This window comes from Sturnira hondurensis, unplaced genomic scaffold (assembly GCF_014824575.4).
Source record: "Sturnira hondurensis isolate 20B ecotype Veracruz unplaced genomic scaffold, ASM1482457v3 Scaffold0001872, whole genome shotgun sequence".
NCBI lineage: Eukaryota > Metazoa > Chordata > Mammalia > Chiroptera > Phyllostomidae > Sturnira > Sturnira hondurensis.
The window spans coordinates 18877029-18892443 of NW_028074503.1; the positions used below are offsets into that span (position 1 = coordinate 18877029).

Below are 15415 nucleotides of genomic sequence, written 5' to 3' on the forward strand. Positions count from 1 at the left end.
AAATCACCTCATGTCAAAATCGCTATTATCAATAAATCAACAAACAACAGGTGTTGGCGAGGATATAGAGGAAAGGGAATGCTTGTGCACTGTTGGTGGGAATGAAGGTTGGTGCAGCCACCATAGAAAAACAGTATGGAGTTTTCTCAAAATATTAATAATGGAACTTTTATGACCTGGTGAGTCCACTTCTGGGAATATATCTTAAGAAACCCAAAACACTGATTTGAAAGAATATATGCACCCTCGTGTTCATAGCAGCGTTACTTACAATAGCCAAGATTAGGAAGCAACCCAAGTGCCCATCAGTAGCTGAATGGACAAAAAAGCTGAGGTATACAATAGAATGCTACTCAGCCAAAAAAAGAAGAAAGTCTTACCTTTTGCAACAGCATGAGTGGACCTCAACAGTATTATGCTAAGTGAAATGAGCCAGTGAGAGAAAGACAAATAGCACATGATTTAACTTAAATGTGGAATCCAGTGAACAAAAGAAACTAACACGAAATAGAAACAGACTCCTAGATACAGAGAACATATGAACAGCTCTCAGAAGGGAGGAGGTTGGGAGGGCTGAGTGAAAAGGGGGAAGAAGTTAAGCAAAAATTCCTACTTACAACAGAATGGTGATTGCCAGAGGGGAAGGGGTGTGGTGGAAGAGGAAAAAGGGGGGGATAATGGTCATGGAAAGAGACCTGACTTTTGTGGTGAGCTCAGGATGCAGTATGCAAGTGATAGGTCACAGAGTTGCACATTTGAATCCTGTCTGGTTTTATTAACCAACATCACCCGAATACATTCAATAGAAAGGATATTCCTTCAATTCCACTGAAGCCATACACATTTTTTTTTACCATTTAGGGTTTTCTCTCTCTCCTCTCTTCCTTAGAGAACTACATTATATCTGTTCTCTTTTACTCACTAATGAGTTCAGCCTTGCACAATATATATTCAAATAAAACCATCAGGAAGAATTAGAAGAAAAAAAGAAGCAAGACTGTTCTTGCAGTTGAGACGAGTGGCACATCCAGCACTGATTGGTTTCCTGAAAATGTCCCTTTACTGTATCTACTGACAGGAGACTTGAATAAAGGGAGGGGAAGCCAGCAGGATGCCCTGACCTCAGGCGGCATTACTGGGAATACCAGGCATGTGGTTTGCTAGCATTCCATATGTTTCCTTATCAAAGCCTCTTACAATGTATGTTTGTGCTTAGTTTCCCGTTTTCCCTGACAGCTGGTGTGTTTCACGGTGGTTATTCAGCTATTTTATCCCCGTTGTCTGATACACTATGGTGTTGATAAATACCTGAGAACAGAGGAATAAATGAAGGTTAAAATAGGAATCAAGACATATTAGGGCTGGGCTAAAATATGGTGCTTATTGGAACTGGATTGAGTGACCCAGGTCTGGTCAGCTCCGGGTTTGGGTTAGTGGTGGCTGTGTCTACATGCTGCAAAGACTGTAGGGAGGTACTAAACAAACCTGAAACAATCAAATGGCTTTCTGCTCTGTAATGCAGGTCTGGCCACCGCAAGGGAAGCTCTTGTTCTCAGTCGGTATACCAATGTAGCAGATTATAGAGAAGGAGTTAAAGTCACTGAGCACTGTTCTTACATTCTGGAATTTGGGGGCACACAAATGTGTTCCAGTTGCTGGGTGCTACATATACCCAGAAATAAGGCCTTTGGGTTTAGCATGGGTAACTGAACCCTAATCCTGACTTTTGCCCACTGCCTAGCTTGAATAGGATCACCTTTATGTATTGAGGACCTACTTTTTGGCAAGCATTTCTGAATATTTGTGATAAAATGAAAATATATATCCACACCCTGCCATCACATAAGTTCATATAGTTATATGCAAATGAAGTTGAAAATTTAAAAATTTCCTCTAGGATATGGCATAATTTCTAGGAAAACCCAGTGGCCTTGTAGCCAGTTGCCCGTCTACAAGACAATTTAGTTTTTACTTCAAACTAGTAACAGAAACCAGAGCCTTACTTACCTCGGGGTCATGAAAGAGCCTTACTGTCATGTCAGGCTCCCCAGCACTCACCCCGAGGACGAGCCCTTCGGTCAGGCGTGTTACCAGCCTGAGGGTCACTTCAGGAGTCCCTTCCCCCACCCTCCTGGCCTGCACCATTTCCTTGCTGCACTAGAGGGTGGTTTATGCACTTAAAAGACAGGACAAATTCAGCACAACTCAGCGCTAAAATTCATCAGGAATATGACCTTGCGAAATTATGGAACCTCTCTGATCCACAGTCTGGAAAAAGGACTAATGTGCCTCCCTCTAAAGGTTTCTATGAAGGTCGAAGAAGATGGGATAATATTATATCATGCAACGCCTGGCATAGCAACTCCTATTTTCATTTTGTTTTTCTTAGTTCTTAGGTACATGTGTATGGCTGGCGAACTATGCTGGAAGGAAGGAAGTAGAAACCTAGGAAAATGAAAAAAGAATTCACTGCATTTATGCATTGGGTGATTTTAATGGAGAGTACCCTTAAATAAGTAATTGAAAGCTTTGAGTAATTAGCAATATTTGGGACAGAGTGACCTATACTTTGGGAAAGGGAGACAGTGATGTAGTTTTCATAATGTCTTTTGCTTATTATCTTGTATTCATTTTACACTAGGAAGTACAGTGAACTAAATTATAGGTAGGAATAACCTTATAATAATGAAGAACCACCATGACTATTAACTGTTTTGAATTAAAATCTTTCAAGATGCTGATTAACCTACCTCTGTGTGGCACCTATGTGAAACATTTGGCAGTTAAATTAAAAATTACAGAAAAAAATCTTTTCTGAAGGGAGGAAAAAGATAATTTCTCTCATTTCTTCTTTGAATAATGGCAGTTTCTATGTTTGTATTGTTGAATCACACTGAAGTTTGGGGTGCCGTGGTATTCTTTAACTGTTGATTTGCAATCGAAATCCTTCGAGTATTCAAGTAGTGTAGTGGAAGTGACAATTTAGTTATATTTTTATTCAGTCACTCTCCCACCTTTGCTCACAGTCGGTGTTCCCAAGGCTATATGAGTCTTTATTAAGGTTATAAAATGCTTCGACCTTCACAAAAGGCACCGTGACTTCCCTTGAGGTCCAAAGCGTTAATGATGAGGTGAAATGCAAAATCATTATCTGAGAGCAGCATCTCTCCTACCACAGAAGCCATTCAAATCATCCGGTTGAAAGGCAAACTTATCCAAGAGCTAATAAAGAATTCTCTCTGGCAGTTGAAATATTGGGCAAATTGCTTTTTATCCTATGACAGCATGTTAACTGCCTGACAGCTAAATGATGCCGCTGCCTCCCTACATCCTACTCCTGCACGCTGGGTAATTGATCATCTTTGAGGTCAGAGGTCACAAGCTCTTGGTGACTTTGCAATGAGAAACTTCACTGTGGGAAAGGGCCAGTGGTGAAGGTTTAATTCTTGCCATTGTTTCAGTACCAAAGGCTCTGAGAAGAGAATCATACTTCATTCAGGGTTAGTGCCACAGCTGCATTCAACTGCTCATGAAAACTTGTAAGAGTGCTGGTAAAAAATTAAATGCTGACAACGTGAGAAAAGGTTAGTTCTGTGAAAACCAACTTATAAACAGAAAGGCTTACCTTTTCCTGTCCAAGACAAGGTAGTATGCACTCATACATGTAAGGCCCACAGGTGGTGGTGGTGACAAGTGTGTGTCTCTAGCAAAACCCACCTTTTCATTCCATCTCAGATTTGAGGACAATATTAAGAAGAAGCTAAAATGTTTGAGAGCTGGAAAGTCCATGCAAACCTGTCCTTACCCTACCTTCAAAACATTTTTGTGCATGGAAAGAGTTCTTTATGAATACAGCAGAATCTAAATTACTTATTGTCTATTAGCACATTTATAATGAGGTAGGTGTTCTTGGATTTCTATTGAATAACATTGATGATTTGATATATACTATCAGAAAATCAAAGAATGTTCTAGTTTAAAAGGATCTAAAAATATAGACTTTATGGTTCGTCATCTAGTTCATGAATTCATGGAGAACCACTGGTCCAAAAGGTGGAAATATAGTTTGATAATCATTTTCAATATTACATAAAACTTGCTGGAAATCATATCTTTACTATTTGGTGTGGCGATCAATTTTATTTGTTTTTGACTGATTTGTTACCAACGCAAGGCACAAGTACTGCTGTTATCTGTGTTCTCAGTGCTATTTAGAAGCTCTTTTTGCTATAAAAGTAACACAGGAAGTACACAGAATCAGTTTTCTGTCTAGATTCAAGCACTATGTAGTACTGGTACTGGTGACTATGTAGTTCTTGATTCTGTTGAAGCATTTTCTCATACAAACTAAGCATTAGAGCATAAGAACCAGCACCATTGGTCGCTTCAGCTGCCCATATATGTGTTAAAGTAGGAAGGTACAGAGAAGATTAACATGGTCCCCTAAGCAAGGATGACAAGCAAATTCATGGAGTCTTCGATAGTTTTATTTTTATTTTTATTTAAATTACTATATTGTTGTTCAATTACAGTTGTCTGCATTTCCCCCCCACCACTCTCCACCACCCCAGCCAAATCTACCTCTCTCCCTTGATTTCATCCTCCCCTTGGTTTTGTCCATGTGCCCTTTATAGTAGTTTCTGAAAACCCTTCTCCCCACTGTCCTCCCCCCTCCCCTCTGGCTTTTGTTAGATTGTTCTTAATTTTAGTGTCTCTGGTCATGTTTTGTTTTCTTTTTTCTTTTGTTTGATTATGTTCCTGTTAAAGGTGAGATCATATGGTATTTGTCCCCCACTACCTGGTTTATTTCACTTAGCATAAAGCTCTCCAGTTCCATCCATGCGGTTGTTAAGGGTAGGAGCTCCTTCTTTCTCTCTGCTGTGTAGAATTCCATTGTGTAAATGTACCACAGTTTTTTGATCCACTCATTTACTGATGGGCACTTCCAGCACTCGGCTATTATAAATTGTGCTGCTATGAACATTGAGGTGCATAGGTTCTTTTGGATTGGTGTTTCAGAGCTCTTAGGGTATAACCCCAGCAGTTGCATCAATGGGTCAAAAGGCAGTTTCATTTTTAGTTTTCTGAGAAAATTCCATACTGTTTTCCACAGCGGCTGCACCAGTCTGCATGCCCACCAACAGTGCACTAAGGTTCTACCAGAAAACTGCTCAACCTAATAGATGAATTTGGCAAAAACAGTGGGATACAAAGAACATACTCAGAAATCCAAGGCATTTTTGTACACCACCAAAGAAATATCAGAAGCAGAAATCAGGAGAAAAACCCCATTTAATAGAGCAATAAACATCTAAGAATGTTTATTCTTCCTAGATTGGAAGAACTAACATTATCAAAATGGCCATAGTGCCCACAGAGATTTATAGATTCAATGTAATTCCTATTAAAGTACCAACGACTTATTTCACAGACATAGGACAAACATTTCAGAAATTTATATGGAACCATAAAGAACCCTGAGTAGCTGCAACAATTTTGAGAAAGAAGAACAAAGCAGGAGGGAATCATAATACCTAATATCAAACTGTATTACAAGGCCACTATAATCAAAACAGTCTGGTATTGGCATAAAAACAGACACATGGACAAATGCAACAGAACAGAGAGCCCAGAAATGAACCCAAGTCTCTATGCTCAATAAATATTTGAACAAGGGAGAAGAAGCAAAAGAAACTTGATCACCAGCTTATACCTTACAAAAATAAATTGAAGGTGAATAAAAGACTTAAATATAAGTTGAGACACCATAAAAGTCCTAGAGGAAAACATCAGCAGGAAAATCTCAGACATTCCATGCAGTAACATCTTCACTGATACGTCCCCTAAAGCAAGGCACATAAAGGAAAGAATAAACAAATAGGACCTCATAAAATTAAAAAGCTTCTGCATGGCTAAAGACAAATAGCATTAAAATGAAAAGAGAACCAAGTATATGGGAAAACATTTGTCAATAGTAGCTGGGAAAAGGGTTTGATCTCCAAAATATATAAAGAACTCACATGTTCCGTAGTTTGAAAAGGAAAGGCTATTCCAACATATGGACTCTTTCTGTACTTACATTTTCTAAAGTGTAATGTGGAATTTTCCTTACCCTCCTATAAGTCGCTTGGACATTGGTCACTTGTAAGAGATTTAAACTTCAATAATTATGAGAGCTACAAAGAAAAATAATTGTCCTAAAATTAGCTTGTCTTTTTTAATTTGGTTTTAATGTTTCAATGTTTGTAAAAAAGATTGTTTTGGGGGAGGATGTAGCAGAGATGTAGGCAGTTTCTTTTGTAAGTCTACAATAAATGAACACATATTGGAGGCAAAAAAAAACCCAACCCCCAAAAAATATATAGCACAGAACCGAGAACCAGGATTGTTGGCTTCTGGCAATGACTTGACCAATATCTTTGACAATTTTTTAAAGTTGTCTTATTCACTGGAGTTTTAATTTCTAGTCATACCAGATCATCTCTCAGGCTGTTCTAGGTTTTAGCTTCAATAATGAAACTATGCTATTGTTGCTCAAAGTGCTTATTATTCATAAGAAGGACATTTCGGAGGTCTGGAGCTATTTATGCTAGGACTTTGAGCATACTGAAAGCAGAAAGTCTGCTTCCTGAAGACTCCACAGTCTCACTTGTAGCAGAATAAGTATTTTAAAGGCATAAATAAAGACATTTTTTTGTAAGGGTGACTTTAAGAAAAATTTACCTTGAACCTAGTTAGACCAGTACCCTATAAAGCCTCATGAGTAGAATTAACCACAGGCAGGAAAGCATTTGGCTAATTCCTTCTGGCTACTCCCTATGGAGAGTGTTTGAATTCTGGTTTTTCACGGAAAAGAGGAGAGGACAGGGTGCTGCAAAACTAGTGGTTCTTGAGTTCATGTCCCTCAATATTTTCTACCTAATAATAGAGGAAAAACAGGCGAATGTAACTCGCTCAGTGTACTTGGCGATAAGAGTATGGCTTACTTTTAGAATAACTGTAAACACAAAAGGTAATAAGGAAAATAGAAGAAAAAAATCACCAATAGCAGTGCATAATCTCTTATGTTCCCACCAGGTCACAAGCCTGTGAGACCAAGTAAGCAGTCTGAGAAAAAGTCGGGGGAGAAACTAGAAGGATGCTAGTGACCTGAGTGGAGTGGAGCCAGGCTTAGTCGGCAGATACCAATGTGACTCGGTATGGCAGAGCGTGGATGGTAGGGAAGGAATTTACAAGGACGCACTGCTGGAAGTGATAGTGTGCGAGAAGTTCAGGGGAGGAGAAAGGCATACGTGAGCGAGGAGTGCCTTTGGCGATTAGCTGGTAAGAGGAAAGCACAGGGGAAAGATCCCCGCTCCTCCCCGAACCACACACACAAGCCACAGATTGACCAAGGAATCCGGATGTTGATACACGGACAGGAGAATGTGCCCTCCTAGCTATGAATCTTACAAACCACTGAAGGTCCACAGAACGAACAGAAGAAAGTTACATGAATCTAGTCAAAAAAATTTAGCGTGGTCCTCATATTGGAAAATATGATTCAGCATATCTGGGAAATCAACTCAGAATGGTCGTCTCCAAGGTAAACCCTAGTAAAATTATTAGACTTCAAAAAAAAAAAAACAAGAAAAAGAAAAAAAAATCACCCCAGGCCACCAGGCAAAAGATCAAAGTACATTAGACTTATTAAAAATAAATAAGGAAAAACAACAGTGACATGAGTGTGACTAGAAGGCAAATATACAGCTGTTGTATTTTTTACTAAAGCAAGAATAAAGCAATTAAATATGAATGGAGAAGGGGAGGGTAGAAAGAATAGGTTTATTGATTCTTATATAGGCAAAAGGTAAAGAATACTATTAGAAAGTAATACACCAGAGATTAAGATTACAGGATTATGTAGACTCTAAGACAAATTTTGACTCATAACTGTTTTCCAAAGAACACATGAGATAAAAGGCATTATAGAAGATATAAAATCAAAGGTAACCACTAAAATGAAAATATAGTTCTTCTCAGTTATCATTTTTTAAAAAATATTTAGTTTTAGAGAAGGAGAAGGGAAGGAGAAAGAGTGGGAAAGAAACATCGATGTGTGGTTGCCTCTCATGTGTCCCCTACTGCGGACCTGGCCTGCAACTCAGGCATGTGCCCTGACTGGGAATCGAACCAGCGACCCTTTGCTTCCCAGGCCCATGCTCAATCCACTGAGCTATCAGCCAGGGCTCAGTTATTATTTTTAATTGAAAGGCAAATAATACACATTGTATAAAGAAATAATCCTAGCAAGTATGACCTAACATACATGATTTTAAAAGTATTATGACAGAATTGAGACCAACAGAATTGAGACATAGTAGTCATGTCCAAAAATGGGAATTGGCTTGTTAAAAGAATGTGCTTTTCACTTTGGTTTACAAAGCAATACATAGCCATATGCTGTGCACAAGGGACATAATTAAAACAAAATAACTAGAAACACAAAGAAATAAAATAGGCAAAGGTTCACTGAATCCACAGAAATAGTAAGAAAGGAGACATTGAAACTTATTACCCAAAAAATCAGTATTCAAGCCAAAAAAGCAATAAAACTCACGAGAGATACTTTTTAATGCTAAGTGCCACAAGTCAAAATGATCATATGAAAATTATGAATATAAAATGTAGAACATACCTAGAAACACAAAACAGGCCAAATGAACAAACCAAAAATAATTAAGGAGCCAGAAAACCTAAATCACATAATCAGTAAGAGATGTTATCATCATATTCCAGCTGGCAGGCTCTGGTAATAGACAATGCACCTCTTTCTCAGGGGCTTATGGAGCATTTGTGGGGTTTTTCAGACACTAGCTCACAAGGAACACATCAAAATGTTCTGTAGTGCAGAAATATTACCAACAATATTCTCTGATTCCCATGCACTGTAACTAGGAATTATTAACAAAGCAAAAAATTAAAACTCCCTTCCACCAGGAAATATTTTTAAAACTTTCTATTAGGCAGCTCGTGGGTGAAACAAGGGAATAGAGACTGAAACTGCAGAATTTATTAAGATAATCGAAACACTACATAAAGCACCCTCGGGTACACTTGAAGCAGGGGTCAGAGAAAAATTCATAACACAAACTCTTTCACTAGCAAAAAGGAAAGAATGAAAGCAAATTAAGTACCCAGCCAAACACCAGAAAACAGTCAAGCAAGAGAAAGCTCAAGAGAGGAAATAAGAAAAGCCGAAGTTAACAAGGTAGATTATTACAGAAAAAAAAGTAGATTTGGATGTGTGAGCACCCATGTGTGTGTGTGTGTTGGTGCCAGTGGGTGTGCATACATGGGTGAGGAGGGGTTCAGAGAGAGTGGAGTGATGTCTTCTTTCAGACTTGAGGAATTCTATGGGAAACATTTCTCTAGGGTAGAAAAATGTGTGTGTATACACACAAGCACACACACATGATTTTTCTCTAATTCATTGTTTTATAACTTTAAATTGGGAGCAAAAGTGATTTTCATACCTGAACTGTGATGGCTAATACCAAAATGACCAGTGAGAACTAACACTATTAAGCCCCAACAGGTTGGCTGCCTTTATCTCTGTAATGGTGCTAATTGATTAGAACTTTCGCTCTCTGGTCGGTGCCTGAGCACTTTAGGGTGGCGGCTGACTCAGTGCTGCTCACACCATGGCTTGGGTCCTGACTGTGCCCCAGCCTCAAGAGGGACTTGGGTTCTTGGAGCCTCTTCAGTGCCAGAGGCCTGGCTGCAGGCGACTCCAAGGTGGTGAAACCAAGGTGGTGGATGGGCTCTTCCCAAGCAACTTAGCTGTATTGGCAGCAGCTGGACAGTGTTCCTCATTAATATCTGTCAGTGTAATCATCACATCATTGCGTTCTGGTGGCAGGGACTCAGCTCTGAAATCTATATAGAAAAAAGCTATAGGATTCCAGTCTTTCAATGGCTTCAAGAGAGCCAGGAGTGAGACTACCCTGGAGCAGGATGGGTGGTGGGCCTCTAGGCAAGATGTCACTGCCCATGGGAACATGCTGCTGGGCATTCAGCTATGATGACGCCCTGGAGGACCCTGCACCCATGAGTCCTCCTATATCAGACATGGGCAGCATCTCCTAGAAGCTGGTGATTCCATAGTACAAGTATCAGCACCTTACCAACATGGAAGAAGGAAAGGCCAGTGTCTTCCCCTGCCATGACTCTGTCATTGGCCATTGACATTATGGACAAGGTCCCCCATGGCAAAGGCTAAAGCCACCCACATCATCATGAATTGTCTGCTCACAGAATAGACCCAGGAGAGCATTTTGCACAGCACGCAGGGTTGAGAGTTGCTGGCTACATACCACACATGGGCCTTCCCACCGAGGAGACCAAGTACCTTCGGGTGGCAGAAGCACTCCACAGAGTAAAAGTACGGAGTGGAGAGAAGCAGCCAGCCTCAGCCCAGTCCGCCCCCAGCAGCACCCCCTCTTCCCCTAGAGGCTGGTTTTCTTCTGGCTGTTTCACAGCCTTCGCTGGCCCATATCTTAGCACCATGGGTTCTGGAACTGGGGATAAAGACAGAAACTTGGCAGATAAATGGAGACTCTTTGGACCAAGAACTCTCCAGAAGTATGATTTGGGAGGTTTTGCCACCCAGGTTTACAGGGGAGCCCAGAGCCTTCTCCAAGCAAGACTATCCACATGCAGGCTACCCTAATGGCTCAGGACCCAACTACCTTCAAGCTGCACAAGATGGACATCCCAGTGATCGAAGGGGAGAAACCACCACCAAGGGACCCAGAATCTCACACCCTGTGACTTGAATTTGCTCACACCCACTGGCTTCTAGAGATTTCTTTTCCAATGACTCTGGATAGAGGGTGTCTTGTACCCACTCTCCTATTACCCTGGCTCTAAATTAGGAAAAGTTTGGGTTTTGGTTTTTTTTTTTAAACCTCTTAAACTGAGGCTAGAACTGGAGACCTAATTGGTTTTTGAGAAACATTAGAGCAAGGCCTGTTCTTGCATGGAAGAAGTGGTTGTGTGTTGCTTTAATTTAAAGTTAGACTAAATAGTCTCAGCAGAGGTGTATGCAGGCCTCATCATCTGTGCTTGCACCATTTAGGCTAGACAAGAGCCCGATCATTGCTTACTAGGCAGATAATGTTTGTGATGTTCCTTTACCACAGTCAGCACGTGCACGGGCAGGTCTTAGCAGAGAGGTGCTCACTGACTTGTCTCTGGCCCTCTCCGCTGCTGGTGCCGTGTGCTCCAGCCTTGTCGGCGAGCGGACCTACCATCTGTCTGAGATCTGGGTATGAAGAAAAGCCAGACTTGGCAGGGACCCTCCTGCGGCGTGGGGCCTGGAGCCCCCTCTCTCCGGCAGAAACAGTTCTTACTGCGGTGCCTCCACAGACAGGCATTACCTGTGCCAGAAGGACAGTTTTGCTGGGCAGTGCTTCTCCGTCATGTGCCAGCAAACACAAGTCTTGCATATCCTTTGTTGGACTTGAAAGTGAGATTAAGTTAAGTCCAATTGTGGAAAGCTTTCTCGGGGAGAAAATTCAGCCTGCTTCTTTGGTACAAATGGACGTTAAGATTTTTCTAAAGTAAACATGGAGGTAACTCTATGTAGGTTATAGTCTAGACGTTCATTGAAACAAGCATCACCAGGGTCTGCAGCTCCTTCTGAGAGATGGAAGGGTGAAAAAATGTTCCACACATCACCATTTCCCCCCAAATGAGTCTCATACCTTTATAAAGAAAGCACTCACCGAGGAAAGGAGCCAAAGGAAGCACCTGTGCTTTTCTCCTCGCTGTGCACCTGTTTGGTGGTTGTACTGAGTGCTGTCTCGAATCTCTGCTGTTTGCGCTTTGGAAGGATTGTATTTACGTGGCCAGCTGGGCTGACCTTTCCATAGAGAGGCCCTGGAGTCCCAAGTGATGAGAACAAGTAATGTATTTGTGTCTTCTGCTCTGCTCGTATCTCTTACTTGTATTGACAATAAAAATCTGTACTCCTTTTCTTAAAACAGTGATAATTGATGAAGGGACTCCATAATGTGTAATATCTGGCTTAGCAGCAGTGACAGGGGCAATAAGGAAGCAATGGACATTACTCTTGAGCAAATGAGGGACTCAGTGCTGGATTTCTTCAGCTATATTAGAGTTTTAGAATTATATTTGGAGAGCATTTCTAATGCTCACTTCTACTGAAATTCTTCCAGGAGAAAGAAATCACTTCAATACAGCAAGTGTGAAAGACTTTAGCCCCATGGCTGTGAAGTACTCTCACAAAATGCTTTATTATCCGACGCAATTATGTTGTAGCAGAGCAAACATTTTGATTGGATGAGCTGAAAGAAGGTGACTTATACAATATTTCTACAACTCGAAGCTAAGAACAATTGCTCTGAGGATTGAAATTTTATCTTCCACATCAGTGCTCTGAATATTCCAAGCTTTTGGGACATCTATTGACTAAATATACCAAAAAGTAAACAATTCTCTATTTTTGACAGTTCAGTTTGCCCTTCTTTAGACACATTATAAGTTGTCAGTTCCTTTTTGTTGCTGTTGTTATATGTCCATAAAATTTTGACCCTCATGAACAAAGAAACTTGTGAGTTCTATAGCACTAGGCTGAAATTTTTCCTGGTAAAAAAAAAATAGTTTAATTAATTTATAAACTTCTCATTTAAAACATATTTATCCTGTCTTTGATTCTCACTAGAAATTGTAGCCATACTTCATTCTAATATATTCTATTATTATTTGATGCCTCAAAAGATTTAAAGGATACCAATTTTCTGTAAAATTTATCAGGAAATATTCAGCAAAGCTGTTTAGAGGAAAGTTATAAAAATACAACATACAAAAGATTTATGACATCGCTTGCTTGTTAGCATGTTTCCAGATTCAGTAACCTAGTTCCTTTCTGCCTTCTTTTGACATGAGTAAGTTTAATATTAAATACTAACTCTCTTCCCCATAAAAATACATATATATTATTTATTTAGTATGGATTTGTTATAAAATTATTTAGAGATTTTCATACTCTACTGCTCTGCTTATATAAGGATCATTTATCCTTATTTCATATGATTGGCTTTCCTTGTACATTTTATTTGGTAGTCTTATCACACACCCCAGCCAAAAAAGAAAAAAAGAATAGGGATCCTCCTTCATTGGTGGAGGAGGGAAGTCTCTGCTTTATTTTAGCACCTTCCTATTATCTGCTCCAGAGAAAATGACCTGATTAATCTGATGATTCAAATTCTGGGAGACTGGTCTGGCTGTGCAATGTCAGGTGTTTAAAGGCCATTCCCCTGCTGTCGTGTTGATTTTAGGTGTCATCTTGCCTGGGCTGTGTTACCCTGCTGCTTGATCAAATTCCAGTTTACATGTTGTGGGTGGAGGGTGTGTAAATGTGGGTATAAGGGGACTGAATGGTCATGGAAGAAATAAAACTCAAAAAAAGCAAAATAAAAATACAAACAAAAAAAACCTTTAAATCAGTAGAAACGAGTAAAGCAGATTACCCTTGATAATGTGTGAGGGGGTCTCAGTCAATCACTTGAAGGCCTTAAGAAAGAAGACTCAGGTTTCTAGAAGAAGAAGGAATTCAGAACAAGACTTTGATATCAAGGCTTACCTGAGTCTCCAGCCTGCTGGCCTGTCATTTAGATTTCAGACGAGTCACCCTCTGAGATCCTGTGAGCTAATTCCTTGTAATCAATCAGTCTCTCCCTCTCTCCATACCTCCCCTTTCCCTACCTACCCCTTCTTCCTTTCCCCCTCCCCTCTTATCCCCTCCCTCCTCCTCCCCCTCCCCCTCCCTCCCTCTCTCTCTCTCTGGCTATGAATTCTGTAGAATATACCAGCTAATAAATCTCTCCCATCACTTTTGTATTCTATTTCTATTTGGCTTGCTCAGGAAATTGTCCATATAGGACCAGTTCCTTTATTAATACTCTATGTCACCATACTTCTTCCTTCTTGAGCAATAAAGATCTTGAACTTCCTCCAGAGTGAGAGAAGCTGAGGCTATGGGCTCTGGCCCAACCCAGGGACTCCCAGGTTGAATCTTACTGGTGCCTGGCAAAAATGAAGTGACCCTCTTCCTGATATTTGCAGCTTCTTTGGGAACAACTCAGGTTAGGGGGGCAGGATGGGCCACAGGGCTTTTTAGATGAAGCCAGGTATCATCGAGTAGAACCCTAAATCCTACCTGAGCTGCAAACGTATCCTAATTAAGTTTCCTGGGGGTATAAGGGAGCAGCTCTACTTTGCTTGAGGCTAAGACTCATTCTATCCCAAGACAGAATCTCTATGGTCAGAAGATACAGAAAAGAGAGGCACAAAATCCCATCTGTTCTGTTTTCATTCTAGGACTATCACTGAGGTATTAGCTTCACTTTCTTACTTAAAGCCATTAAATTCACACTACAGTCCCATGAGGTAAACTTTGTCACGAGAGTACTCAAGGTCACACAGCCTGTAAGTGCAACTGATGTCCATCCGCATGAAGAACTGTGTCCTTCACAGTGCCCACAGTTTCTTCACTGGCCAAGGGGATGGAAGTCCCACAGACCTACCTCAGACCTAAGGATGGGCCTTAAATTTGAAGTCTCTGCAGGTATTTGAATTATATTTTCTAAATACCTAATTAGTTAGGTATCCACTGAAGTTCACGTTCTCATTCTTTCTAAACTATAGAGTTGGGCTGAAATTTAGCCGTCTTACTGGAGACCACATTATCTCAGCCTTCACAGCAAGCAGAGACTGTCATGTAACTGAATTCCCAGCTGGCCCCTGACATTTGCACGCCTCGCTGGGAGTACTCTTGTCTTCCTGCTGGATGAGATGCCCAAAGCCTGGCGGCTGCTTGAAGATGGCAGAGCCCTGTACTTCGGGTCTCTGAGTCAGGGCACGGAGGAAGCTACCCACTGGCCTAAAACACCTACCCTGCAGTATTGTATGAGCAGAAATAGACCTTTTTTATTTTTTAAGACACTGAATTAATGTTAGGACTCTTGCATCAGCAAAACAGCTTAGTCCATCCTAACCAGGGAGCATTCTGTTTATATTTTTAGTTCATTTATTTGACATATAGGATTTTACTGTGTAAAAATATGGTGCACTGAAATAAATGTGTTTCATTGGTGAATTTATCCTGATGATTTAGTTGATGTCTTTATGCAGGGCCAAAATTCACCATCAAGTCAATAAATTTAAAAAAATATTCCACTGAATTTGTTAGTGGTCAATATGTAGAAAAATTAGCTGGTGATTTTTGACTGATTCTTTCTGCTCCATTTGAGAAGTAGCATGTGGCCTCAATGCCAGATCAGGTGTGTCCTCCTTGCAGACTGGCAGGAGTATTTTTATTTCTTGGCTTCCCTCCACTGTAGTTATATCC

General features: G+C 40.5%; 1 non-coding gene and 1 pseudogene across 1 annotated transcript; both read left to right on the top strand.

The window, feature by feature from the left end:
• Positions 1 to 4376: 4376 nt before the first annotated feature.
• On the top strand, positions 4377 to 4488 carry LOC118980701 (U6 spliceosomal RNA). The gene has a single exon (XR_005065194.1). It is a non-coding gene; the product is annotated as a U6 spliceosomal RNA (small nuclear RNA).
• Positions 4489 to 10113: 5625 nt separating this feature from the next.
• Positions 10114 to 10843, top strand: LOC118980384 (putative monooxygenase p33MONOX; annotated as a pseudogene).
• The last annotated feature ends 4572 nt before the right edge of the window (positions 10844 to 15415 follow it).